Genomic DNA, 27,098 nt, shown 5'->3' on the forward strand with positions numbered 1-27,098 from the left:
GAGTGATCAGCCTGGTGTTTAATAGGTATCTGATATTCACTTGCAAGTTTGATCTATAATAGAAGAGAGAAAAAGAAACTTCTAAACAACAATGAATAACTTGAAGTTGAGACGTTTATTATTACGAAAATAAGAGTAAACTGCAAAACAAGAATCTAGTTACATGCAATGTCGTCACAACAAATACCAGGCTGGAACTGTTTGGGCCACAATAATGACTTGAACTGGAATTGGCCAAAAGACTGATTGATTGAATAGTACATAAACTTCCAATTTTTATTCGAAAAATGCATAAATTCATGTACATCAATGTAAATCCAGACCATTAAAGATCAAATATGCAAATTTTGCTGATTTATATAGTAAGTTTTCAAATAACAATATTACATCATGATATAAGTTTTGAGATACATAAAATTAAAGTTCCGGGAGAAAATACATACCATTGAGGCTCTAAATGTCCTCTATAGTCCAAAATTCATTGTACTAAGATAATCAATGATACCATCCAATGAATACTCCAGATAATGATAGCATCCCCTGAATACTCGAGATCATCCTCATGGCTTGATCTCTGGTTACCCTTCTATTAAGTTCTGCCCTTGAAGGTCAACACTAGTGTCACCCACTTTATTGAAACTGATCACATTGGACTAGAACTGTTCAGCCCTGATTGGTTCACTTCTAGCAAGCTCCAAAACAGTTTTTAAACCTGATCAGCTAGTTGGTTCTATGCTGACAAGTCTGCTTGGGCTGGTTGCAATCCGGTCTGGGTCTCATCCAGTTGCTCACATGGCTGTCATCCAACTGTCGTTATTTGTTTTTTACCATATCTACTACCCAGTGTCTCTGTCAGTTCCAATTCTGATACCATTGCATGGAAGTGGTTCCAAGTCTATCTAGCTAAAGTCGTCTTCTAGAAATGTTGTTGGTTTACTCTCCATGATTCATTTGATGGAGGGATGAATGTCCTCCAAGACTATTCGATTCACAATAAAGGTGTTGCTTGAATGGTTGCAACTCAATCAAAGATGTATGCATTGTGCAATGAACAACAACTGATTTGTCTGTTGTTATTCCAACAATTTCTCTTCTTTGAATGAATGCACACAAATACAGTCAAGGTGCACTCACACCTAGAGTACATTTTTGACTTAGGATCCTAATTGCAAAGTCCGACCTTAGCATCTCAGGGAAATGGGAACTGAATTGGTTCCACCAATAAACTATGATAAGACAAAGTTAGCAGAGATGAGTTATTGGAAGCAATACATTTCAGATTTAGAATTTAAAATTTTGGAGTCTAGAATAATGAATTATATAACTCAAAAGCCTTAAAATTGTTTAACTTGTTAGCTTTGTTCTTATTACCCATCCATGTTGGATTTTGTAACTATGGTCGGTCTTCATAATGTATATTTGGCCACTTCTTGTATTTATATTGATTATTGTAAAGCATATTTTAAATACTAGAGTCAAAAGAAAATTATATATTGAGTCAAGTCCCGTTTGGTCTTTTGAAAGAAGAAAGTTTGAATTTGAAAATTTTGGCTCCAAGTTTGTCAAGTCGACCTGCCTCCAAGTCAAGTCGGCCTAGGCAAAGGACACACCCATTCGACTCAGCAGATCACTATATAAAGGCAGCTTGTTCTCATTCTCTCATCACCAATTCACACTCTCTCAAGAAGACAGTTTTTGGGCATCCTAGCGAAGATCAAGAAGGACAAGAGGGATGAAAAGAAGGATGAATTGGATCTCTTTCTCTCTCTCTCTCTCAGGCTTGCATGTGTGGATAGATTCTCTCTCTCTGCAATTCACATTTTCTGCACAGATTTTGTTGCAGGGGCCGAAATTTTTGGGATTCTGGGATTCTGGCAGTGAAGGAGGGCTGAAATTCTGGGTCAGATCAAGCAGAGCAAAGTGTTGGACCAGGTTGGGTGGCTTGACTTGGAGGGTTTGACCAGGTGTGACCTAGTTGATGACTAGTAGGTCTAGGTGTGTTTTGTTGAATAGAAGAATTTCTCTATTGAAAAGGTTGTTGGGTTTTTTCCCTTGTGGGTTTTCCCAGGGTAAATCTTTTGTTTTCTTTGTGCACTGTGATCTCTACTGTTCTACTTTTCTTGTATGGTTGAATTTTTGAAATATAATTGCTAAATGATATATTGGAATAATTTGAAAGAAGATCAACATAAAAAATAATTATCAATTTTTCAGAAATATTGTGCGAGTCTCTATTGCACTTAGAAAATCAACATGGTATCAAAGCTTTGGTGAAAGAAGGAACATTGAGATCACTATTGTTGAAGTCCTTGTTGATTTGCATCTATGGCCTCTTCTTTGAAATCTAAAAACAAGTTGGAAGGAGCCTCGAACTTCAGAGCTTGGAAACATATAATTGATCTTATTTTTGCAAAGAACAAAGTTTTGGATATTGTGTCAGGAAATGTTGTAGAACCAACAGATACTATAGGAAAAAAAAAGTTTAAGGAGGATGACATCATTGCCATGAGTCTTATTGTGGACTCCATTAGAGATCATTTAATTCCCTACATTGCAAAACTTGATACTTCCAAGAAGATGTGTGATGCCTATTGACCACACTTTGTCAACAGTGCGAGGAAGCAGAATGCAAAGATATGAAGAAATTTTTTCAAAGTTCAAATTCACCAGCCAACACTATTGTATCATTGTAAACCCAATTTCTGCAAGCTATATTGTAAATGATGCTAGTATGATTGTCTATTTATGTAACCACACCTAGGTAAGCCTATGATTTTGGCAAACGGATTTCATCCTAGGAAGTTTTCTAACCTCATCGAATTATGTGCGTTTCTAAACACGGATAATCAACAGAGTTTTTCTTCTAGCTTAAACCCAAAAGCTAGGGTGGAATCTTTTGACAAGGCCTTAGGTGAGTCCTAGTGTTATATTGAGTCTTTGTAAAAGTGTGTTTGGGAATAATTTAGACACATTTGGCTAAATAATTTTATTAAAAACCACTTGGTCTATACTAGATCATATTGAGTCGTATAATTGTGTAAATCGTTGAGGGTATGAGTCTAAATATGTTTTCCCTTTTCAAGGGTTGATATTGTAATAAATTGATGTAAAAAATATTTTAGTGCATGGTCTCTCATATTTAGACACCTTGGCTAAAATATTTGAGGGTCGAAAAAATTATTAATCCCCTCTAGCGTCAATTAATTAAATTTTTTGGCTAAATTAAATTAAAATACTAAGCCTAAAAATTGATTAATTTTGAGTAAAATATAATTATAGAGAAATTAATTTATCTCCAAGTGGAAAATAATAAAAAAATTCGCAGGTCAAAGAGAAGTCAATTTTTGGAGGTCTCCCACCAAGGTAAAAATGGATATTTTAAGAAACTTCGAGCCCTTGGACCTTGGTGGTTAATTCAAAATCAAATTTTTGTAGAAATTAATCCAAATTATTAATATTTGGATTAATTAAAAGTGGGTTTTAAGAAAATTCGAATTTTTCCTCAAAATTAAAAATTTGACGGTGGAGATTAAAAGATGATCAAGTTATTTTCAACGGTCGAGATTATTTTGACAAGGATCAAGCCAACTAGCCATTATTTTCCACTTGGAGTGGTTTCTCTATATAAAGAAGTCATTTGCTTGTATTGAATATCTCCGGATGATGTAAATTCTTGAATGCTGGTATTGAGCTACTGCTCTGCTAAGAACATTTTGTATCATAATAGAAAGACTTTGGGGTTCAGTTCATGGTGTTTTTCTTCTGCTAATATGTGGTATGTGTTAGCTATGTGTGATCCTATTTTGAGCTGAATATTGATTAATAATTGTTATTTCATTTGTCGGTGATAAGAACATTCTATTGATATATTCTATCTTAGGTGATCTGATTCACTATATGATCTAACAATTTTCTTGAGAATATAATAGAGATTTACAAGTACGCTAGCCCTTGGGCTCCAAGTTCACAGATTGTGGGGAAGAGCTGACTATGTTTGGGCTCTGAGATTTCTCTATGGTATTTAATTTTGTAGGAGGGTTTGGCCAATATCTATTTTTTGAAAATATACTCGTCCATTGTTATTTATCAAAAAAATTATTTCTCTAAAAAATTTAAATTTTGTAAATATTGTATATTTGTAAATAATTTGTAAATTATTTCTAACCCATTTGTTTTGCAGCAATTGGGGTTTTAATATTTTTTGGGGTTTGATATTTTGTATATATATATTTGGGGTTTTGGCATTTTTTGATTCATTTGTGCAGCTGAGCTTCACGCTGACCAAGATATTTTTTCCGGGGTTTTGAGGTAGATCTAGGTCTAGGAAGGAAAGATCTAGCCTCCATTCATCCTCCAGGCCCAACGTCCAACAATTTGGCATTGATTTTATGGCATTTTGGTATTTTTGTAGGTTTCTGGAAATTTTTTAGGCCCTAAGGCCTAACCGTCTAACCTTTTCTGACCCTCTCCTTCCCTCGACTCCCTTGTTTTAGCTAGACACAAGCTTGAAAAGGCCTCGACCTCCCTAGTTTATCCTTGCTGTGTGCCTCAAAAGGCCCGACCCTCCTTTAGAGGAGCTATCCAGGCCTAAAAGGACCTCGACCCTCCTCCTTGTGCCCTGCTGTGGCCTCTAGGAGGTCATCCTCCATCTTGACTCCCTTTGAAACCCTAGCTGCAACCCTTTAAGGGTTCCCTTAGCCACTAGCCCTTCTAGGGTTCTTTCTGCCCCAACATTAGCCTTTCTAGGCTTGACGTCAGCCCTTGTGGGCTTATCTTTGCTTGTTGTGACCTTTTCTGGGCCTTTTGGCACTTCCTTTTCCCATCTTTGGCCTCTAGCCTTGACTTGTGCTTCTTCTAGCCCTAGTATTGGGGTTTCCTAGCCTTCTAGCTCTTGCCCTAGCCTTGTATTCAGTCATCTCTAGTTTTGCATTGTTTTAGTGGGCTAACTTTGTAGTTTTGCAACAAATATTAGAGCTAACTTGGTGGTTGTAGGTGGCCAAATTCATTGGAAGTCAAACTAGCCATCAATAAGGCCTTACAGCCCCTTGGTTTGCTCTCTCAAGGTTGCAGGGGAGCGACTCCTCCCGCCAAACTCGCTCCCGGAGTGCGTTCTTGAAATCGCTCCCACAAGGGGTGAATTTCGGGAGCGACCCCGGGAGCAAAATTTTTACTCGCTAGCCTTTTTTGCAATTTTTTTTTTTGCAGTAACATTCCAAATGCAATTTTTTTCAAAGAAACAAATACTTTTTGAGTGGGGCAGCCTAATGATCAAGCCTATGGCCATAATATTGATATGCGATTTATGGTAATGTTAAATTCCTAAAGTGAAAGTGACATTCTCCTTAATCTTCATTTACATCCTTTTACTTAAATTTTTAAACTTTACCATGACATGAGATGACTTAGGATGTTTGAGAGTGGTTTCGACCTCGTTGGATTTCATATGGAGAAAGTAGAATTTTAGATCTCATTCAAAATCTAGCAGACTTATCAGTTTTTCAAGATTTCAAGTTTGGGGGGATTACAATGTTTCCATTGGATTTTTTTCATGTATTAGGGTGTCGAACTCATATTTAATTAAGAGCACCAATCCCTCTATGTACCTTGATATTAGTGACATTGGTTGTCGAACTCCTCTATCATGACCCTAAAAATGTACACATCACTCAAACAAAATCTTGACTTGACATGCTATGTTTTTTCTATCTTATGTTAATGCTTAGAGGGTGATATTAATGACAAAGATCCTGAGTTTCCAACAAGACTAACAAATTAGACATTTCTCGTGGCGGCAAGAGGCCCAAGCATTACCAATAGATAATATATTTACTTGTCTTTTCTAGTTTCTAGTAGTTTTTATAACTGTTGACTCTTTCATATTTATTATGATATTTTTTGTAAACGATATATGACAATTTAAGTTTGAAGTTTGAAGTTGGCAATAATAACTCATTGGTATTGAATTATGAATATGATCCTTCGTGAAAGTTGAAAGTTGTTTCATTTTATAACATTTCATTTCATGTTAGATATTCTTTGTTGTAACCGTTACACTTAGCTTACAAGTACAAGTTTGGTTATCAATGATGATAAATGTTATATATTGAATTTTGAAAGCTTGAAACTTTAAGATTGATGAATCATGAGACTCAATATGTTGTATGTTACTAACCTGTGGACGTGGTTGATGAAGATTATAAATTCTAGATGATTGATGTTATATGGTTCAATCTATGTTTTTATGCTTTTTATATCTAATTCATCATTCTACATGCTTTTGTTGACATATATGCATCAATATATATATATATATATATACTCCCCGATTCGCTCCCGAACCGGGAGCCTCTGAAAATGTCGCTCCCGCTCCCGCTCCCAAGTAAGCTTGTGCTCTCTAACCCTCTATTTTCATCACTCTCCTAATTTTAATTTCTGAAGTATTTTATGACAGCAGTATATTTAAGGGCCTAACACATTTTTGAATAAGCCTAAATTCATCAATAAGTCACCTAGTGCGTTAAGAAGTAAGCCTAAGTTAATTTGAGTGCATATAAGCTGTTTTCTGGTGGGCTGTTTGGTTTATTTCAGATCTGATATGTTTGCTACAGCCACATAAAAACACCTACAACAGTGATTAAATTTCATAACAGTGGCATAATAACTCATTGGTAATCATATTTCATCATTATATTGTCACTTGCACTCATTGGGCTTGCACCTCTATGCATATTTGATCATTTTCTAAAGGCTGTAATAATATTTCAAGGTCTGAAATTTACTGCATAAGGTCTGATATAAAAATTACAGTGGTGTAAAAAGTGGTTGAAAGTCACCTAATCTCATTTAACCTTTGTTTCTTACATCTTGTGGACCTTGGATAAGTGTTTATTTGAGAAATTGCGTGATTTTCTTATTGTTACAATCACATGTTTATTGGCTGATTCATGTTTGCATTTCTGAATCATTGGCATTTAGTTGCACTCTTGCATTCACACATAAGTGCTCTAATCAAACTGATAAGTGTCTAATTGGCTAATTGCTCTAAGGGACATTGTAATTAATGATCTTGTTTCTCGTTGTTTGTATCATTGTTGGATAAGTGGATACATTGCTTATTGTTGAGAAATCTAAATCTCTTTTGAGTATCTAATTGACATATTGATGATCCATTGTTCTAATATTGAAGGTTGCTAATTGTATCAAGTAACATTAATCTTGTCTTTGAGCAATTCTCTACTTGTCACATTTTCTGACACCATTAAGTTTAAGCACTTTTTCTTGTGGTTGAGATTGTTTATTGTTTAAGTATTTTGTTGTTCATAAGTGAAGATCATCGTAATTGAGTACTCAAGTAACTAAATAATCTTACCTTAAGAACACTCATCTCTTGCACTTGCATTCTAGGACTAGCCTCTTGCGTTAATAAATTTACTTCCAAGCATAAGTTTGGTTGATAGAAATATAGGCCCACCTTTCTCATCTAGCTTGAAGAGTCTAGAAACTCTTTAGTAGTTAATATGGTGATCTTCAAGTTGTCAGAGCCATAGTGTCTATAGTGCCGGAGGCATCTGGTGGTTAGAACCCCACGAGAGGTATCGTTAACCAAGCCTCAACTTGCTTCCCCCCAGTTTCTCTCTCACAACTTATTCTAGGGACTAGCTTCAAAACAATTAAGTGAAATGATATACTTAGAATAAACATCTAATTAAAATAAACCAAGATTTTGCATCTCACCTAGACTAGAGGATTTGCATCTCATTTAGGATAGTGAAGCATCTTTAAGCAACAACTGTTCATTTGGTGACTTGGTAATTAATTTATCTTAAGCAAGTAAGTGACTCCATTTAAGGCACTGATCTTCCATAATAATCTAATCAAATCATTTAACTTGCTAATTCAACCAAGCTGCTAGGCCATTCAGTTGTGTGTCCAGGACTTGTCGATTGCCATCAAGTCTCCCATCCTCACATTTCATAGGGACTACTCCCCATTGCTTGCTGTAGGGAGACAGCTAGAATGGAGAGGGCATGCATCAAAGTGACAACCCCCACCTTGAGCGTTGTTGCATTTTCCCTTTACAACTTGGGCGACAACCATGCCCTAATTAATCTATTTACTATCAGGACTGTTGGGCAAGCCATGAGCTTGAAGAATGAGCTTCATGATGTAAGGATGACAAATGATGACACCATAGCTTCATATTTCATAAGGACCTCACAAAAAGAAGACCAAATTCAAGCAATTGGAGAAAATTTTTCGAAGAATGAACTTGTGACAACAACACTCAATGGTCTACCTAGATCATGGGATGTATTTGCAGCAGGTATAAGTAGCTGGAAGGATGCTCCTTCGTTTGAACAACTATGGACCTCTTGTGCCCAAGAAGAATCAAGACTTATATCTGTTAGTTTTTGGCAGCATCGGAAGTGCTCTAGCCTTGAAAATTGGTGGAGAGGCTACGGCACACGAGTTCTAAAGAACCCAGAAACTGTTTGGTGAAATTCCACCCGGATTGTATTTTATTAAAATAATTAATATTTTTAATGGAGTTCCTAAGTCTAAACTTAGGGAAATTAAAATATTAATGGGTATTAATCAAAATATGGGTGAGAATGATCTAGAAGGCGGATCAAGTCATGTTTTAATCTTGGCCATTGATTAGAGACTTAACCTCGGCTGTTGAAGACTCAACAGGAAAAGCATGGAATGGAGGCTTGGAGTTCATTTGAAAACACACAGAGAGATTGAGGAAATTGATTTTCTGAGGTGAGAAGTTCTCAGGAGGAAAATCGATTGGGGAGATCTTGTAGTAGAGGGGCAGTGCGAATCCGAGAGGACTTTACGGAGAATACTAATAGAGAGGCGGAGAGAGCATGCAGAGAGGTAGCGCAGTAGTTGGGAGAGCTGATGCAGAAAAGCTGCTTGTCACGCAGAATCAAGAACTTTTGGAACAACCGAAACTGTTGGAATTGCCAGGAACTGTCGGAACAGCCGGGAGAGCTGACACAGAGGCAACACAGTAGCTAGGAGAGCTGACGCAGAAAAGCTGTCTGTCACGCAGAATCGGGAATTGCCGGAACAATTGAAACTGTTGGGAACTGCCAGAATAGCCGGGAGAGCTAAAGCAGAGCGCAGAGAAGATGACGCAGGGTTGACGCAGAGCCAACGTAGAAATAGTCGGGGTTAGCTAGTCTTTTGCTGACTCATCCGAAATTCTGCTGGGTGAAGTGAGGTAAAACTCACTCAGATTTTCCTCTAGTATTTTCTCTGTAAAGGATTGCTAGATGAGCATCCTAGATTTGTATTCAGATATTTCTCCTGCATAATAATAAACCCTCAGAATTGCTGCACCGATTTTTCCACATTGGGCTTTTTCGGGGGCTATTGTGTCCAAAAATAAGTGTCCTATGTATCTTGTTCCTTGCTCTGTTTTATGTTTCATGAGATCAAATATTTAAGTAGTGTAGGCTGCAGAAGTAATCTGCTTCATTATTCAGAAGAATAACTTGTTTAATGTATATTAAAACTCAAGTAGGTGAAGTAGATTCAGATTTGTTGCAGTAGGGGTTCCTTCAGTAGTTGGAATTTTCACATGGTATCAGAGCATTGATTTTGAAACAGGGAAGATCAAATCCAGTGCTGAGCAGTGAGGCCGAAAGCTGCACTTGGCAGCGATTCGAATCCCCTTGAAGGGATTGCACAGTCCTTGCCGGTAAGCAGATCCAAGGAAATCTCTCTTTGAGAGAGTCGACAGAGGTACAATTTCCAGTTCGTGAGTTTGTAGAGGCAGAGGGAGTGACGCAGAGCCTCAGTGCAGTGCTTGAAGGGTGCAGTTTTTGCCGGGGCAGAAATACGCTAGAAAAGAATGAAGACACGTAGAAGGTGAATTTTCTCCTCAGAGAACTTTCCGCTAGAAAGTTTGAATTTCTCACTTGTTGAGTAGCTGAGTAGTGCTAAGCAGTGATTAGAGGAGTCAGTTCGACAGTTGGGTGAGAGATGGAATCACATGGGCTTTGAGATTAGGACAGGTTGGAAGGAGCTTCCAACTATGTCATATGGAAGACCAGAATCTTAGTTGTCCTGGAGGAATATGATGTCGATGCCTACGTCAATAATGTTGTAGCTATTCCTTTTGACAACGATCAAAAGAAGAAGTACAAGGTCGAGCAGGGGAAGGCAAAGAGGCTCATTCTCCATGGAGTTCAAGATCATGTGGTATTACACTTGCAGGGCAAGGATACAACCCAAGAGATGTGGGAATCCTTGTCTTCTCTGTATGAAGTCTCTTCTGAACAATGCAAGATGTATTTGGAGCAGAAGTTGCAACGGACTTTGATGCAATAAGGAGAAGGGTTGAACCTCTATGTCCAACGTCTTCAGGACACTAGAGAGTAGAGACCAACTTGCTGCATTGGGGTCCACTCCTCAGCCAACCGCGATGGTGAGGATAGTCCTGAATGGAGTCTCAAATGAATGGCAAGTTTTCGTCCAAATCATATTAGGCAGAGAAAAACTACGTTCATGGGAGGAGATGTGGGCGACTCTTCAACAAAAGGAGTTAAGGAGGGACCTAATGAAGGTCAACCTCAATGGCAGCAATGGGAGTGGCACACAGATGAAGGAGGAGGAGGAGAACACATCTTTAGCATCGAAGGGAAAACAAAAGATGAAACAAAAGAAAGACATTTCGAAGGTGAAATGTTTCAGTTTGTTGATTTGGGGTAGCATCGGATGTGCTCTAGCCACAAAATTTGGAGGAGAGGTTGGGGCACATGAGATCTCCAAATATTAGAAAGGGTTTGGGCAGATTCTAAACAGATCAGGAGATATTAAAATAATTAATATTTTTAATGGAGTCCCTAAGTTTAAGGGTTTGGGCAGATTCTAAACAGATCAGGAGATATTAAAATAATTAATATTTTTAATGGAGTCCCTAAGTTTAAACTTAGGGAAAATAAAATATTAATGTGTATTAATATGAATATGTGTTAGAATGGTCCAAAAGACATGGATCAAGCTAGATATAATCTTAGCCGTTGATTAGGGACTTAATCTCGGCTGTTGAGATGTCAATATGAAAAGTATGAGAGGATGCTTGAGGGTCACTTGGAGAATACACCAGAGTGATCAGTCATTCTATTCTCTAGAGCAGGGTTTGCTAAGAGAGATAGAATCAGTGATCGGGAGAGCACCTGAGGGGCATTGAGTACAGAGAAATAGAGAACGCAAAGATTGTGCTGGGAGAGCAGCGCAGCAGCCAAGGAGAGTGACGCAGAGTCAGCAAGGGCTCACGCAGGGCCACGCAGAGACAGCCAAGTGCTGATGCAGGGCCTCCTGGGGCTGACGCAGAGGCTCCAAGCGCTGATGCAGGGCCTCCTAGGGCTGACGTAGGCCTAGAAAGGCTGACACTGGGCCAACGTGAGACAAAGAGGGGCTGATGCAGTCCAGTTTAGGCAGACGCTGGGGTTGCAGGAGAAGTTTTGTGCTGAGGAGCTGCCAGAAGGATTTTCCGGGGTTTTAGCCAGCAGATTTCTCTCAAACTGTGAGGCATAGCTGCTAAGGAAATTCTCTGTTGGGTAGGCTAGTTTCAACACCCTGATTGTACTTTGATATTGCTTAATAAAAAAACCCTAAGATAGCTACACCGGTTTTCCTGCATTGGGTTTTTTCGGGGACATTGGTCCAAAAATAATGGTGTCATGTGGTGTGTTTGTTGTTGTTTATTTTAGTTGCTGATCTGTAGGTAGGAATAAATCAGAAAAAGTGCATGTAGGGTTTCTAAACTAAGTAAACTTAGAAACTTCAACATGGTATCGGACCATGATTGTAGATCACAAGAGGACTAAAAGACATTAGCCGAGCGGAGCAATAGCAACAGAAAACAACTGTCCCGAGGTGACAGAATTTGTTTCTAGCAGCGCAGAAGCTAAGAAGTGTGATGCAGAGCCACGCAAAAGAAGTTGGGAGCTGCGCGGAGCCTCAGAGAGGCCAGTGTTGCTGACGTAGAAGGCCAGAGGGCTTACACAGGGCAGCCTAGGGATGACGGAGACCCATATGGGGTGATGCAGAGCCAGCGTGAGGCAGAGAGGGGCTAACACAATTCACAAAGAGGCAGTCGCTGGAGTCTAGAAGGCAGCAGAAATATTGCAGAGTGGAGCTGGTGAGGTACTATAGTTAGAACAATACTTGACAGAGCAGGGCCAGAGGAGTTGTTACCGAGGGTTTCTAGCCGAGGAACCTAGATTAGCAGTGCAGTTGCACAAGACGATCAGAGTAGGGGGGCATCTCGACAAGCGATAGAAGGATTTCCAGGAGGGAAATCATGACTCAGAGGGAGTCCAGAAGAGAACTTCCAGACGGGAAGTAGAGACCTAGAGGTGATGAACAGAGAACTTCCAGGAAGGAAGTAGAGGAGCATCATGGCACTACACGGGGTAAGAGACCAGGATAGACTGGACGGAGCATCGAACTTCGCAGTCTCGAAGGCCAGAATTTTATCAATGCTTGACAGGAATCGTGTCAAGAACTTCGCCTTGAAGGTTATAGCTATCCCAGTCGACCCCAATGATAACAACAAGTACGAAGAGGCGATGGCGAGGGCCAAGTGCATTATCCTTGATGGGGTCAAGGATCATGTGGTACCACATATAGCCAAGAAGGAAATGACAGTTGAGATGTGGGAGGCTCTCAAGAACCTTTACCAGCATACTTCTATGCAGAGAAGAATGCTGCTCGAGAACCAAATGAGGTCGTATCAAATGAAGAAGGGTCAATCGATTGACACCTTCCTCCGAGGACTGAGTGAGATCCGAGACCAGTTGATTGCTATAGGAGCGACATTGGATCAAGAGCTTATGGTGAGGACAACCCTAAATGCTGTCTCAGAAGATTGGGAAGTGTTTGTCCAGAGTATCCTAGGCAGAGGAACTCTCCTACCTTGGGACGAGATGTGGGCAGCTCTTCGCCAGGAAGAGATCAGACAGTAGTCGAAGATAGGTAGCAACAAAAAATGGATCAAAGTTCAGTAGGAGGAGGAGGATGTGGCCCTAGCATCTGAGGGAAAGCGGGAGAAGCAGAAGAAGAAAGATCTCTCCAAGATCAAGTGCTTCCACTGTGGGGAGATGGGTCATTATGCAACCCAGTGCCCAAGACTAAGGCAGCGCCAACACGGGCAGAGAAGGAAGTTTTGACAGACGATGATTGTGCCATGAGTGCACACACGCCACTTGAGCGGAAGTGGGGAGACATCGAGCTGTAGTCAGGAGGACTATAGGCGATGAGGGGCAGGATCCTTGAGGTACCCAGCCTCTTGGATTAGACCTTGCTACGGGGGCCCTAACGAGGAGTAGTAGGACTGGCTGGGTGGGTAGAGACGGATGCAGATGGAGTGACAGAGAGAGCTACAGTGCAGGAGTCCCAAGACAACGCAAAGCTAGCAGGTTGCAGCAGTGCGAGAGGCACAGGAGTGTTGCACCAGTGCAAGAAGGCACAGTGAGGTGTGCAACAGTGCGAGATGCAGGGAGTTGTTGCAGCAGCGCAGAGGTTAGAGAGAGCGAGCACTTGTCAGCGACAAAGGGAGCTTTAGCATTAGTGGGTGTTTCGAGCCCAACAAGGAGGGTCAGTTGGGAGATCAGTTACTTACTCCTCAGTAACTGAGTTGCAGTGCAGAGTGGGCAGCGCGATGCAACATGATGAGAGGAGGTGCAGTGTGGATGCAGTGCTGGAAGAAAGGACCAGCAACAACACGGATGCAGAGGGAGTTGTCGTATAGATGCAGCAATGGCAGTGGCAGAACCATGGGCAACAGTACAGGAGGCAACAGTGTAGAGGATGTTGGGCATGAAGGCCTAGCATTAGCACATGTAATGATGCCGGATGATCAGAGTAATACTCAGTGAGGAGTATTGCTAGAGGACAGTCCTCGCTAAGAGGGAGTGTTGATTTGGGGTAGTATCAGATGTGCTTTAGCCACGAAATTTGGTGGAGAGGTTGGGGCACATGAGATCTCCAATACCCTGAAAGGGTTTGGGCAAATTCTAAACAGATCAGGAGATATTAAAATAATTAGTATTTTTAATGGAGTCCCTAAGTCTAAACTTAGCGAAAAGAAAATATTAATGTGTATTAATATTAATCTGTGTTAGAGTGGTCCAAAAGACATGGATCAAGCCAGATCTAATCTTAGCCATTGATTAGGGACTTAGTCTCGGTCGTTGAGATGTCAATAGAAAAAGTATAAGAGGAGGCTTGAGGGTCACTTGGAGAATACACCAGAGTGATTAGTTATTCTATTCTCTAGAGCAGGGTTTGCTAAGAGAGATAGAATTAGTGATCGGGAGAGTAGCTGAGGGGCATTGAGTACAGAGAAACAGAGAAGGCAAAGATTGTGCTGGGGGAGTAGTGCAGCAGCCAAGGAGAGTGACGCAGAGCCAACAAGGGTTCACGCAGGGCCATGCAGAGACAGCCAAGTGCTGCGCAGAGCACTAGAGGGGCCAGTGTAGTTGACGCAGAGGCTCTTGGGGCTGATGCAGGGCGTCCTGGGGCTGACGCAGGGCTAGCGTGAGACAGAGAGGGGCTGCTGTAGTCCAGTTTAGGCAGATGCTGGGGTTGCAGGAGCAGTTTTGTGCTGAGGCGCTGCTGGAAGGATTTTCCGGGGTTTCAGCCAGGAGATTTCTCTCAAACTGTGAGGCATAGTTGCTAAGGAAATTCTCTGTTGGGTAGGCCAGTTTCAACACCTAGATTGTACTTTGATATTGCTTAATAAATAAAACCCTTAGATAGCTACACCAGTTTTCCCGCATTGGGTTTTTCCGGGGACATTGGTCCAAAAATAATGGTGTCATGTGGTGTGTTTGTTCTTGTTTCTTTTGGTTGCTGATCTGTAATATGTTGAGCATGCACTGGTGTTTATTTTCATTATTTACTTTGTAAATAACTTGTTAAAGGAAAAATAACAAGTTGGTAGGAATACATCAGAAAAAGTGCATGAAGGGTTTCTAAACTAAATAAACTTAGAAACTTCAACACAGTTGTGGTGAGATGGGTGACTATGCATCCCAGTGTCTTTTGAAGAAAAAGGATAAGGATGAGAAACATGATCCTAAGGCTGCTTTAGGAAAGTTTGATGAGGATGAGTTTGCCATGAGTGCCCATGCATCTCCAGGAGGGAGATGGGGCGATATTGAGCTATAGTCGGGAGGACTACATGTGGGTAGACTCCTTGAGGCATCCACATCTTGGATTAATTCCTTGCTACGAGAGCCCAAGATTCAGCAGTAGCGAGATGGACTTAATGTCAGATGATGCAGTGGATTGATTGTAGGACAGATGCAGGAGCTTGGGACCAGAGACTGATCAACGCAGAGCAAGGTTGGTAGTAGTGCAAAAGTCAGCAACAACGTAGAAGATTCAGAGGGTCAACAACAGTCAGATTCGAACATTCATTGTATTATGCTGAACACAGTTAAGTTCAACTAAATTTGGATGTTTTTCAGTTGCTTCCCTCAGCAACTGAGTTGCAGTACGGATGCAATGTTAGTAGGGGCAGTGCTAGTAGCATAACAGATGCAATGTTTGAGAGGGAGTTGTAGTACAGATGCAACAGTGGTAGTGGTAGTGTCATGGGTAGCAGCATAGTAGCAGCAACAAAACAGTGATGGTGGCAACAATAGTGCAGAAAGGAGGTGCTTTAGAAATAGAGCAGCATGCAGGTGGACATTGTTGCTAGAGCACTTTCCTCGCTAAGAGGGAGTGTCAGTTTTTGGTAGCATCAGAAGTGCTCTAGCCTTGAAAATTGGTGGAGAGGCTAAGACACATGAGCTTTAAAGAACCTAGAAACCGTTTGGTGAAATTCCACCCAAATTGTATTTTATTAAAATAATTAATATTTTTAATAGAGTTCCTAAGTCTAAACTTAGGGAAATTAAAATATTAATGGGTATTAATCAAAATATGGATGAGAATGATCTAGAAGGCGGATCAAGTCATGTTTTTAATCTTAGCATTGTACCATGCTCTAGGTGCCTATTTAAGTCCATACAAGGCTTTCTTTAATCTACATAGATGAGATTTCCTCTCATGTGTCTCAAAACACTCTGGCTGTTCAATGTATACTTCCTCTTCTATTACCCCGTTCTATTACCTGGGCAAAGGTTTCTTCGTATTCTATCCCTTTCTTTTGAGCATGCCCTTTAGCCACAAACTTGGCTTTGTATTTCTCTACACTGCTGTCTGTAGCATATTTGACCTTGTAGATCCATCTCGAACCTACCACTGACCTGTCCTGAGGCCTAGGTACCACTTCCCAGACATCATTGACCATTTTAGAACTGTATTTCTCCACCATAGCATCTATCTGTACTTCATGCTGAACGACCTCCTGAAAATTAGAAGGTTCCCCAACTTGAGCTACTAGGGCCTAGTATTTGTCTGGCTGTCTTCACTCCCTTTTATCATTCCTGGGTGCACCAATGAAGTCCTCTGCATCTCGTAGAATCTGTCGGATTTCCTGGCTCGTTCTTCCACTAGTAGTGGGTACATCTATCAACTCTTCCTCTTCCTGAGATTCCTCCTGTTTTGAATCTTTGTCTCTAGGAGAAATTCTGATACTAGCTTCTGCTGGTCAAATTGGTTGGACCAATGGATCGTCTTTTAACTGCTTCTCAGAAGGAATTTCTCGGGATTTCTTGAAAGCTCTGTCCTCCATGAACTTTATATCCCATCGAACTACTACTTTCCTACTCCTTGGAAGATAGACTCTATATGCCTTATCATTCTCGCTATATCCCACAAGATATCCTTTATTAGTAGTTTGATCTAATTTTTTTCTCTTTTCTTTGAGTACACGATAATACGCTAAACTCCCAAATATCTTGAAATGATTGACTTTAGGTGTCTTCCTGGTGAAGACCCTTTCCAGAGTGATTTTTCCCAATGCCCTGTGTGGAGTCCTATTCTAGACATAAACTGCCGTGCTGCATGCTTCTGCCCATAGGAATTTGGGCATATCCTGATCATACAACATTGCCCGAGTTGCTTGCACAATAGTCCTGTTTTTCCTTTCTGCTAATCCATTCTGCTTCGGATTGTAGGGAGATGTCCACTCCCTTATGATGCCTTCCTTAGCGCAAAATGTTGAAATTTCTAAGTTCAGCGCTCCTAGCCTCTGCGTGGCTCTGCGTGAGCCTGATTCTGCCTTCCTCAGCCTCTGCACTGGCCTCTCTTTGGCCCAACCTGATGACACAGTCCCTATGCATCACTACTTCCTCTGTCGCTCTCTGCAAGGATCAACTCTATCTCTCAGGACAGTTGAATTTGCTGCAAATGCTCTACTTAGCTGATGCCTTCAGTTTTCCTGTGGTCTGCAACCACGCTCTGATACCATGTTGAAATTTCTAAGTTTAACCCGTTAGAAATTATTTCTGCACTATCCGGTTTATTTCACCTACTTGTTTTATTCTTTAACAAGTTATTTAACCATATAAATACTGAAAATAAATACAAATGCAGTCTCAACCATCTACAGATCGACAACTAAAAATAATAGACAAACACACAAGGGACATCGTTATTTTTGGACAAATGTCCTTGGAAAAACCCAATGCGGGAAAATCGGTGCAGCTATTTTGAGGATTATATTATTATGCAGTCTGTCTGAGTACAATTGGGTGCCTAACCGGCTTACCCAACAGAGAAATATATACGGCAACAATACCTCTATATTCGGAAACAGGTATTCAGAAAACCTGCCCCACAAAACCCTCTCCAACACAACTGAAGCTCAACACTGGCTCTTCTGGTCTCTGTGTTAGCCCCAGGACCCTCTGCGTCAGCCCTCTCAGGCACTGCACAGCCTCTAGGACCCTCTGCGTCACTCTAACAGCCTCTGCGTGGATGACTCAGTCCCTGTGGCCTCTGTGTTGTCTCTGCTAGGATCTACGTAGCCTAGATTGGCTGCTGCTCTCGCTCTCTCTGCTTCTGCGTTGGTCTCCCAGTATTGTCCTTGTTTCTCTGCCCCGTACTCACTGCCCCTCGCTACTGATCACTGATTCAACCTTGCTTAGCAACCCCGCTCTAGCAAAATGAATGATTGATCACTCTGGTGTGTTCTCCAACTGATCCTAAAGCCCCTCTTATACTTTTCTCATTAGTCCTTCAATGTCCGAGATTAAATCTCTAATCAACGGCTAAGATTAGATTTGGCTTGATCCGTGACTTTTGGAAACTTCTAACCCAATTTTATATTAATACCCATTAATATTTTATTTTTCCTAAGTTTAGACTTAGGAACTCCATTAAAAATATTAATTATTTTAATATCTCCTAAATCGGGTACAATCTGTCCAAACCATTTCTGGGTCTCGGGGATCTCACCTGCTTTAGCCTCTCCACCAATTTGCATGGCTAGAGCACATCCGATGCTACCCCAAATCAATAGTCCCTCTTAGTGAGGACTGTGCTCTAGTAACACTCCTCACTGAGTATCGCTCTGATTATTTGACACCGGTACCTATGCTGATGTTAGGCCTCCCCGCCCAACATCCTCTGCACTGCTGCATCTTGTACTGCTGCCCATGGCCCTGCCACTGCCACTGTTGCATCCGTATTGCAGCTCCCTCTGCATCTGTGCTGCTGCTGGTCCATCCTCCCAACACTACATCTGCACTGCATCCCCCTCATCATGCTGCATCGTGCTACTGCACTGCAACTCAGTTATTGAGAAGCAAGTCACTGATCCACCCAACTTTTGACATCCCTGTCAGGCTAGAAACACTCCCGATGCTGAAGCTCCCTTTGTCGCTAACAAGTGCTCCCTCTATTGATCTCTGCGTTGCTGCAACAACTCCTTGCATCTCGCACTGTTGCACACCTCTCTGTGCCATCCTGCACTGGTGCAACACTCCTGTGCCTCTCGCACTGTTGCAGCTTGCTAGCCTCGCGTTGCCCGGGGACTCTTGCACTGTAGCACTCTCCGTCGCTTCATTCACATCCGTCTCTACCGACATCCGCCAATCGTTCTACTCCTCTTTAGGGCTCCCGTAGCAAGGTATAATTCAAGAGGTTGGGTACCTCAAGGATCCTGCCCCTCATCGTCTGTAGTCTTCCTGACTACAGCTCAATGTCTCCCCACTTCTTCTCAAGTGGCACATGAGCACTCATGGCACAATCGTCATCCTTCTCGACCTCCTTCTCTGCCTTCGCTGGCGTTGCCTTTGAGTTCGAAGCCTCTCCCTTACTCTTCTTCCTAGGACACTGGTTCACATAATGACCCAGTTCCCCACAATGGAAGCACTTGACTTTGGAGAGGTCCTTCTTCTTTCTCTTCTCCTATTTTCTCGCAGATGCCAGAGCCGCATCCTCTTCCTCTCCCTTCTTGGTCTTGACTCCTTTCCCGCTACTCCTTGTCTTGATCAACCACCTAATCTCCTCTTGGCGAAGAGCCGCCCACAATTCTTCCCAATCTGGAAGACTCTCTCTGCCTAGTATGCTTTGGACAAATGTCTCCCACTCCTCGGAGACTGCGTTAAGTGTGGTCCTCATCAACATCTCCTCATTCGACATAGCCCCTATGGAAGTTAACTGGTCCCGAATCTCCTTCAATCGATCGAGAAAGTGATCTATCTGCTCCCCCTTCTGCATCTGGTATGACCCCAACTAATTCTCAATTAACATCTTCCTTTGCACGGAAGTATGCTGGTAAAATTTCTTCAGGGCTTCTCACATCTCATTTGCCATTTCCTTCTCAACAATATGTTGGACGACATGATCCTTGACCCCATCAAGGATGATGCACTTCGCCCTGCCCATTACCTCTTCGTACTTCTCATTTTTAGCAGGGTCAATTGGGATCACCATTACTTTCAAGGTGAAGGCCTTTATGCGATATCTATCTAAAATGGACAGGATCCTGGCCTTCCAGACCACAAAGTTGGATGCTCCGTCCAACTTATCCTAATGCCTTAGCCCATTCACGACCATCTCTGCTCTTCTGTCGACTCCTCCGAGTGTCTCTACTTCCCTCCTAGAAGTCCTTTGTTCGACTTCTGCTGAGTCTCTCTACTTCCCATCTGGAAGTTCTCGATTCGACTCTTGCTGAGTCTCTCTACTTCCCGTCTGGAAGTTCTTGGTTCGACTCCTCCTGAGTCTCTCTACTTCCAGTCTGGAAGTTCTCTTCTGGACTCCCTTTGAGTCCCGATTTCCCTCCTGGAAATCCTTCTACCAACGTCAAGTTGCCCCACTCTGATCGTCTGTGAAACGGCAACATTGACCCAGATTCCTTGGCTAGAAATCTGCCTCAGCAACAACTCTCTCTACCCTAGTCTTGTCCTATTAGGTACTGTTCTAACCACAGTACCCCACCAGCTTCGCTCTACAAACTAACCACTACCTCCTATGCCCCAACAATTGAAGGATTGAGCCTCTAGGCTCTACGTAATCCCAACACTGGCAAACCAACTCCCTTAGCCAACTGCGTCAGCCCTCTTGGCCTCTATGTGGCTCTGTGTGAGCCTGATTCTGCCTTCCTTAGCCTCTGCGCTTGATCTAGGGGGATGTTGGTGGCCACCCACCTATCCCACTTGGACCCCCACAACTGTCTCTTTCAGTTTTTTAGTTTCCTTAATTGTAGCACAATTTACTATTTTTAGTAGTTTATCGGGTCCTGAACTTCTAGAGCTGTTTTGAGGCCCTAAACAACGTTTTTTGGGAAAACTAGGAGCAACATGGGTCCATGGACCGATGTTGCTCTTTCCAAAGTTGTAGTCCTCGGATAGATCTTTCTAACGAGCTATGGTGCACGTCAAATGAAGATTGTATGCCAAAGTTACGACCCCGGGAAGTTGATGTACCAATTTACCCAAAATGGGGCCCATAGTGTGGCGCTTCATCTCCTAGGGTTAGGTTTTTGGATGTTTACGGTTTTCCATTGTTTCTCAACAATAAATAGGCTTTCGAGCCTCATTGTAACACAGTTCAGAGGCATGTAGTCGCCACATCTCTTCTCAGAGATAAGCTACCATCGCCCTAGCTAGTTTATTTCGATTCTGTTTTTAAACATATTTCAGTATTTTACAATAATGAAATGAAGTATTATTTCTGCTGCATCTCTATATGTATGGTTATATCTGTAATTTGTTGCATTCCTGTTTAAATCCGGATCAATGGTATCAGAGCGGTCTGCTCTTTCTCTGTTTTTCTTTGCATGTCCCCAACGAGGTCGGGATATAAGGAGTTAGGGCTTGAATTGGTCAAACCTTTGCAAGACCAACCTCATCCCGACGGCCTCCCATGGCGGATGAAAAGAAAGACAAGGGGGCAGGAGATCCTATCAAAATCTTGCTTGAAGAGGCTCTCGAGCGACAAAGGAACGTGATGCTGGATAGCTTTGCCCAGATCCTTTAGCGACTACCCAGGGGCGATGCACCGACTTCCAACAACTACTTTGGAAACGCCACACCCTTTAAGGTACAAGTTAACTTTGAAATCCCCATATACGTCAGCCAAATAGACGTAGATGTCGTAGATAAATGGTTAAATCTGCTAGAGGGTTATTTTTCTGTTCATGATTTTTCTAGCCGGGAAAAAACTACTTTCGCTCTTCTCAAAGCAGCCCCCCATGTCAAGGATTGGTGGGAAACCTACTGCGAGTAGAAGGATGAAAGTATGGTTTCACTATTTTCAGCCGCACCCACCTAGAATTCATTCCGAGATGCTATCAAGGAGTAGTACTACCCTGTCAAGAGCTATAAGGACAAATACATAAAATGGGACACGCTGCGACAGGGAAGGGACCAAGATGTGCCAGAGTTCACAAATATTTTTCATACCCTTCGCACAAAGTTGGGTCTCAAGGATTTTGAGCTGCATTTGGTACTCAAATACTGCGATAGCCTACATAGATACATCCAGGACGAGATGGAGTTTCTGAACATCTCTTCGCTCGGCACGACGTACCGATACGCTGTTAAGATCTAGCAAAAGTTTAAACCGAAAAAGCGAGACTTTGGATCTGCAAATCCGAAGCAAGGGAAGGACTTCCCCAAACCGCAGAACCAAGGACAAAGCCAAGACGGGGCAACCCAAGACGACCCGTCGAAGCCACAAGAAAAGAACAACACCTTGAAATCAAAGAAGGACACGGGAAAGTGGTGTGAGTTCCATAAGAGCTCCTCTCACAACACAAGTGAGTGTCAGACCAAGCAGTCGTTGGTGGCCGAGTTGAAGGCTTCAGAATCAGATGCATGTTTCGACCCTGAGTCAGAACCCGACAAGGGTAATGGTAAAGGGAAGCAGATCATTGACGCAGAGCCTAGCACCACTGTTGCCACCGCCAAGATCTAGAAGAATGAGCCTGAAGATCCAGAGGAGGGGGAGCATCTTTTCCACTCACAGATGTGGGTGAAGGGTTCGCCGCTACAATTCATTATTGACAGTGGGAGCCAAAAGAATCTCATTTCAACAGAGGTCGTGAAGCAGTTGGGTCTATGGACTACACCACACCCGCAACCGTATAGTATCGGGTGGCTTCACCAAGGATGAGATCTTTGAGTTCGCCAGCTGTGCCGCCTTCCCCACAACATTAAGCCCTTCACAGATGAGGTATTGTGTGATGTTGCACCTCTTGATGTTTGTGATGTACTATTAGGCCAACCATACTTATGGAGGCGACATGCTGTGTATGAGTCAAGGCCTCGCGTTGTTATTATTTCTTTGGGTAATTCATTATACAGGATACCGGAGGTAGCCCCACCTACCGCCACCTCTTTGATCACTGCTAAGAAATGCAGCAAGCTCATCTCCTAGACTAGGAAATTCATTTTCTGTTTGGTTCGCTCCCAAAGTAAGGGGAAGATCGTTGCCACATCCATGACCCCCGCGAAGGGTTCCTCCACACAGCAGCAGTAGCAGATGGATACAGTCATGAAAGTAGACAGGAACATCTTCTCCTCACCCACAGGGACACCGTTGCACTATCAGGTCAAGCATTCATTTGATCTGACTCCTAGAGCACCTCTACCCAACAGGTCGATATATTGCCGCTCCATTCTGGAAAATGCCAAGTACAAGCAGCGACATGATCAACATTAGGTACCACACAAGTTTCAAGTGGGCGACAAAGTCTGGTTGCATCTGCAGAAAGAACGCCTTACAAGAGCCCATACCAAGGTTGTGGGAAACAATGCTTTAGAGCACAACATTTCCCCATTCCTTCGCTTGCATTGAGTGTTCAATGTGGGCTGCCCTTGACCATGCTTCTCGCCATTACTGGACACATCAGAGTTTGTAGAATTGCTCATCAAGGACCCAACTCAACAGAAGTTTCCTCATCTTAGGGAGGAACTCAACGCAATGGGGACCATTGCTTCCTAAGGGGGGAGGAATGATCTAGGTGGATGTTGGTGGCCACCCACCTATCCCAGTTGGGCCCCCACAACCGTCTCTTTCAGTTTTCTTAATTGTAGCACGATTTACTATTTTTAGTAGTTTTTCGGGTCCTGAACTTCCAGAGCCGTTTTGAGGCTCTAAACGACGTGTTTTGGGAAAACTGGGAGCAACTAGGTCCATGGACCGATGTTGCTCTTCCCAAAGTTGTAGTCCTCGGATAGATCTTTCTAACGAGCTATGCTGTGCGTCAAACGAGGATTGTATGGCAAAGTTACGACCCCGGGAGGTTGATATATCAATTTACCCAAAACGGGGCCCATAGTGTGGCGCTTCATCTCCTAGGGTTAGGTTTTTGGATGTTTAGGGTTTTCCATCGTTTTTAACAATAAATAGACCTTCGAGCCTCATTGTAAGATAGTTCAGAGGCATGTAGCCGCCACATCTCTTCTCAGAGATAAGCTACCATCGCCCTAGCTAGTTTATTTCCATTTTTGTTTTTAAACATATTTCAGCGTTTTATAGTAATGAAATGAAGTATTATTTCTGGTGCATCTCTGTATGTATGGTTATATCTGTAATTTGTTGCGTTCGTGTTTAAATCCGGATCAGCGCTGGCCTCTCTTTGGCCTAGACTGATGACGCAGTGCCTCTGTGTCACTCCTTCCTCTGTCGCTTTCTGCAAGGATCAACCCTGTCTCTCGGGACAACTGAATCTGCTGCAAATGCTCTGCTTAGTTGATGCCTTCAGTTTTCCTATGATCTGCAACCACGCTCTGATACCATGTTGAAATTTCTAAGTTTAACCCGTTAGAAATTATTCCTACACTATTTGTTTTATTTCACCTACTTGTTTTATTCTTTAACAAGTTATTTAACCATATAAATACTGAAAATAAACACAAATGCAGTCTCAACTATCTACAGATCAACAACTGAAAATAACAGACAAACACACAAGGGACACCGTTATTTTTGGAAAAATGTCACCAAAAAAACCCAATGCAGGAAAACGGTGCAGCTATTTTGAGGGTTATATTATTATGCAGTCTTTCTGAGTACAACTGTGTGCCTAATCGGCTCACCTGATAGAGAAAAATATACGGCAAAAAAACCTCTATATTCGGAAACAGGTATTCAGAAAACCTGTCCCACGAAACCCTCTTCGACACAACTGAAACTTAGCACTGGCCCTTTTGGCCTCTGCGTCAGCCTCCGGTTGACCTGCGTCAGCCCCAGGACCCTCTGCGTCAGCCCTCTGAGGCACTGCACAGCCTCTGGGACCCTCTACATCACTCGAGCAGCCTCTGCGTGGATGACACAGTCCCTCTGGCCTCTACGATGTCTCTGCTGGGCTCTGCGTAGCCTGGATTGGCTGCTGCTCTTGCTCTCTTTGCTTCTGCGCTGGTCTCCTAGTATTGTCCCTGCCTCTCTGCCTCGTATTCACTGCCCCTCGCTGCTAATCACTGATTCAACTTTGCTTAGAAACCCTGCTCTAGCAAAATGAATCACTGATCACTCTAGTGTGTTCTCCAACTGACCCTTAAGCCCCCTCTTATACTTTTCTCATTGGTCCTTCAACGGCCGAAATTAAATCTCTAATCAACGACAAAGATTAGATTTGGCTTGATCCATGACTTATGGAACCTTCTAACCTAATTTTATATTAATACCCATTAATATTTTATTTTTCCCAAGTTTAGACTTAGGAACTCCATTAAAAATATTAATTATTTTAATATCTCCCAAACCAGGTACAATTGTCCAAACCATTTCTGGGTCTTGGAGATCTCATGTGCTTTAGTCTCTCCACCAATTTGCATGGCTAGAGCACATCCGATGCTACCCCAAATCAACACAAAAATCAGTGAAGTCCCTTGTCAACATACTCTCCACCATTGTCTGAGCGCAACACTTGTATCTTCTTTCCTGTTAGATTCTCCACTAGAGCCTTGAACTCTTTGAATCGAACAAAAACCTCATCCTTGGTTTTCAGAAAGTAGATCCAAGTCTTCCTAGGGTGGTCATTGATGAAGGTGATGAAGTATTCGAGACCACTAAGAGCTTTTGTGGACATTGGCTCGTAGATGTCTGAGTGTATCGATCCTAGAACACTCTTATCTCTATTGTTACTTCTGGAAAACGCTGCTTTGGCATACTCGCCTAGAGTGCACCCTCTGCATACATCATCTCGTTCGGTACCTAGTTCTGGAACTCCTGATACTATTTTCTTGAGAATTGTCAGAGCCCCATGGTGTAAGTGTCCCATCCTATTGTGCCATAGTTCATTCAAATCTTGGTCTCCATTGTTGCCTATCAGTGTGTTGTAGCGGCTACATCTACCCTCCAAAATTTTGGCCTGCGCCCAAATTCGGAGACTCCCTTGAGAGTTTCGCTTGATGGTTGCATACACTTGGGTTCACTTCGTGAGCTCGTGTGAGCCTTCACACCCTCCTTGCTTGTTTATTCTACCCAAGCTTTTGCATGTTGATGTCAATATCTTGCTTGCGACCATGTTCTGGTCATGCTCAAGGTCTTCACTTCATGTGTACATGTTATGTTTGCTATGAAAGCATCTGTCGCACTCACACATGAAGTCACATTCACTATCGCACAAGCGTCGTCACGGTCGATCAACGATCAATCACGAGTGTCGTGCTTATCGCTTACACCATCGGTTAGTCATGTTGAACATGTGTGTCTGGTTGGTTTGAGTCATCTCGTCATCGAGTCATCTAGGTGTGTGTTTGTAAGATCACATTTGCATCTTTCACTTGTTCACACAATTAGTCATTTTGCTGAAGTTCTGACGACCGAACTCCTCTTTGATAGCCAGACCATCACACCGCCATCGACTCGATCGACTGCCACCTAGAACAATGCAGAAGCACCAAGCAAGTCTTTTCAAGCTGTGCTGCTCTCAAGCAATTCAATCAACCTTCATGCTCGCCACTCAGAGAGGCGGTCCTGGTAGCCACCCTGGGACTGACTCCCTTGAAAAATTGCACAGATAGGTCGAATAGACACCGAGTGCTCGTCCCTGTCTCCCTTAGAAAATTGCGCAGTTTTCCCAGTGAGTCCTCCTGACTGTTCATCCAAAAAATTGCGCAGTTTTCATGAGCAGCGCTTTTGCTACCCAACAGTCCGCTCAGCTTAGAAATTGCGTAGAGATGATTAGCAGGACGACCTCCCAACATCTGTGCAATTCCTCTTACTAGCAGCTCCCGGCAACATACTGATAGTTCCCTCCAAGAATTACGTAGTTTCGGCTGCCAAGCTCCCAACAGTTGACTGCTTGTTCCCCTTGGGAATTGCACAGTTTCTGCTGCCAGTGATCCAACAGCCAACTGCCAGTTCCCTCCAGGAATTGCGCAGTTTTGGCTGCCAAGCTCTCGGCCAGTTCCTCCAAAAAACTGTGCAAATCCTATCTGCGAATCCTCCTAGTAGCCCGACCTGTTCCTCCAAGAAATTGCGCAAATTTTGCTGTCAAGCCCCCACTGCTCGCTCATTCCAGAAAATGCGCAGATTTTGTCTACCTTGCCTTCCCGCAGCCCAGACTGTCCCTCCCAAAATTTGCGTAGTTTTGCCTTCCAGCCGAGCAAGACCTCGCAGACAATCACTGTAGACTCGGATTGCCCATCTTCATCACCCAATGACCCTTGCGCAATTTTCATCAGCAGTGCTCGAAGCCATCATCCTGCATCGCAACCTTGTTGCGT

The 27,098-nt window shown here is 42.7% G+C and overlaps 1 protein-coding gene across 2 annotated transcripts in view; it reads left to right on the forward strand.

The window, feature by feature from the left end:
• The window catches only part of LOC149182476 (uncharacterized), a 271,544-nt gene that overhangs the window by 159,362 nt on the left and 85,084 nt on the right, over positions 1–27,098 (forward strand). The window lies entirely within an intron of this gene.

This window comes from Pinus tabuliformis, chromosome 3_2, assembly GCF_031772625.1.
Source record: "Pinus tabuliformis cultivar Carrire ecotype Pingquan chromosome 3_2, CPIR1, whole genome shotgun sequence".
In the NCBI taxonomy this organism is placed as follows: Eukaryota; Viridiplantae; Streptophyta; class Pinopsida; order Pinales; family Pinaceae; genus Pinus; species Pinus tabuliformis.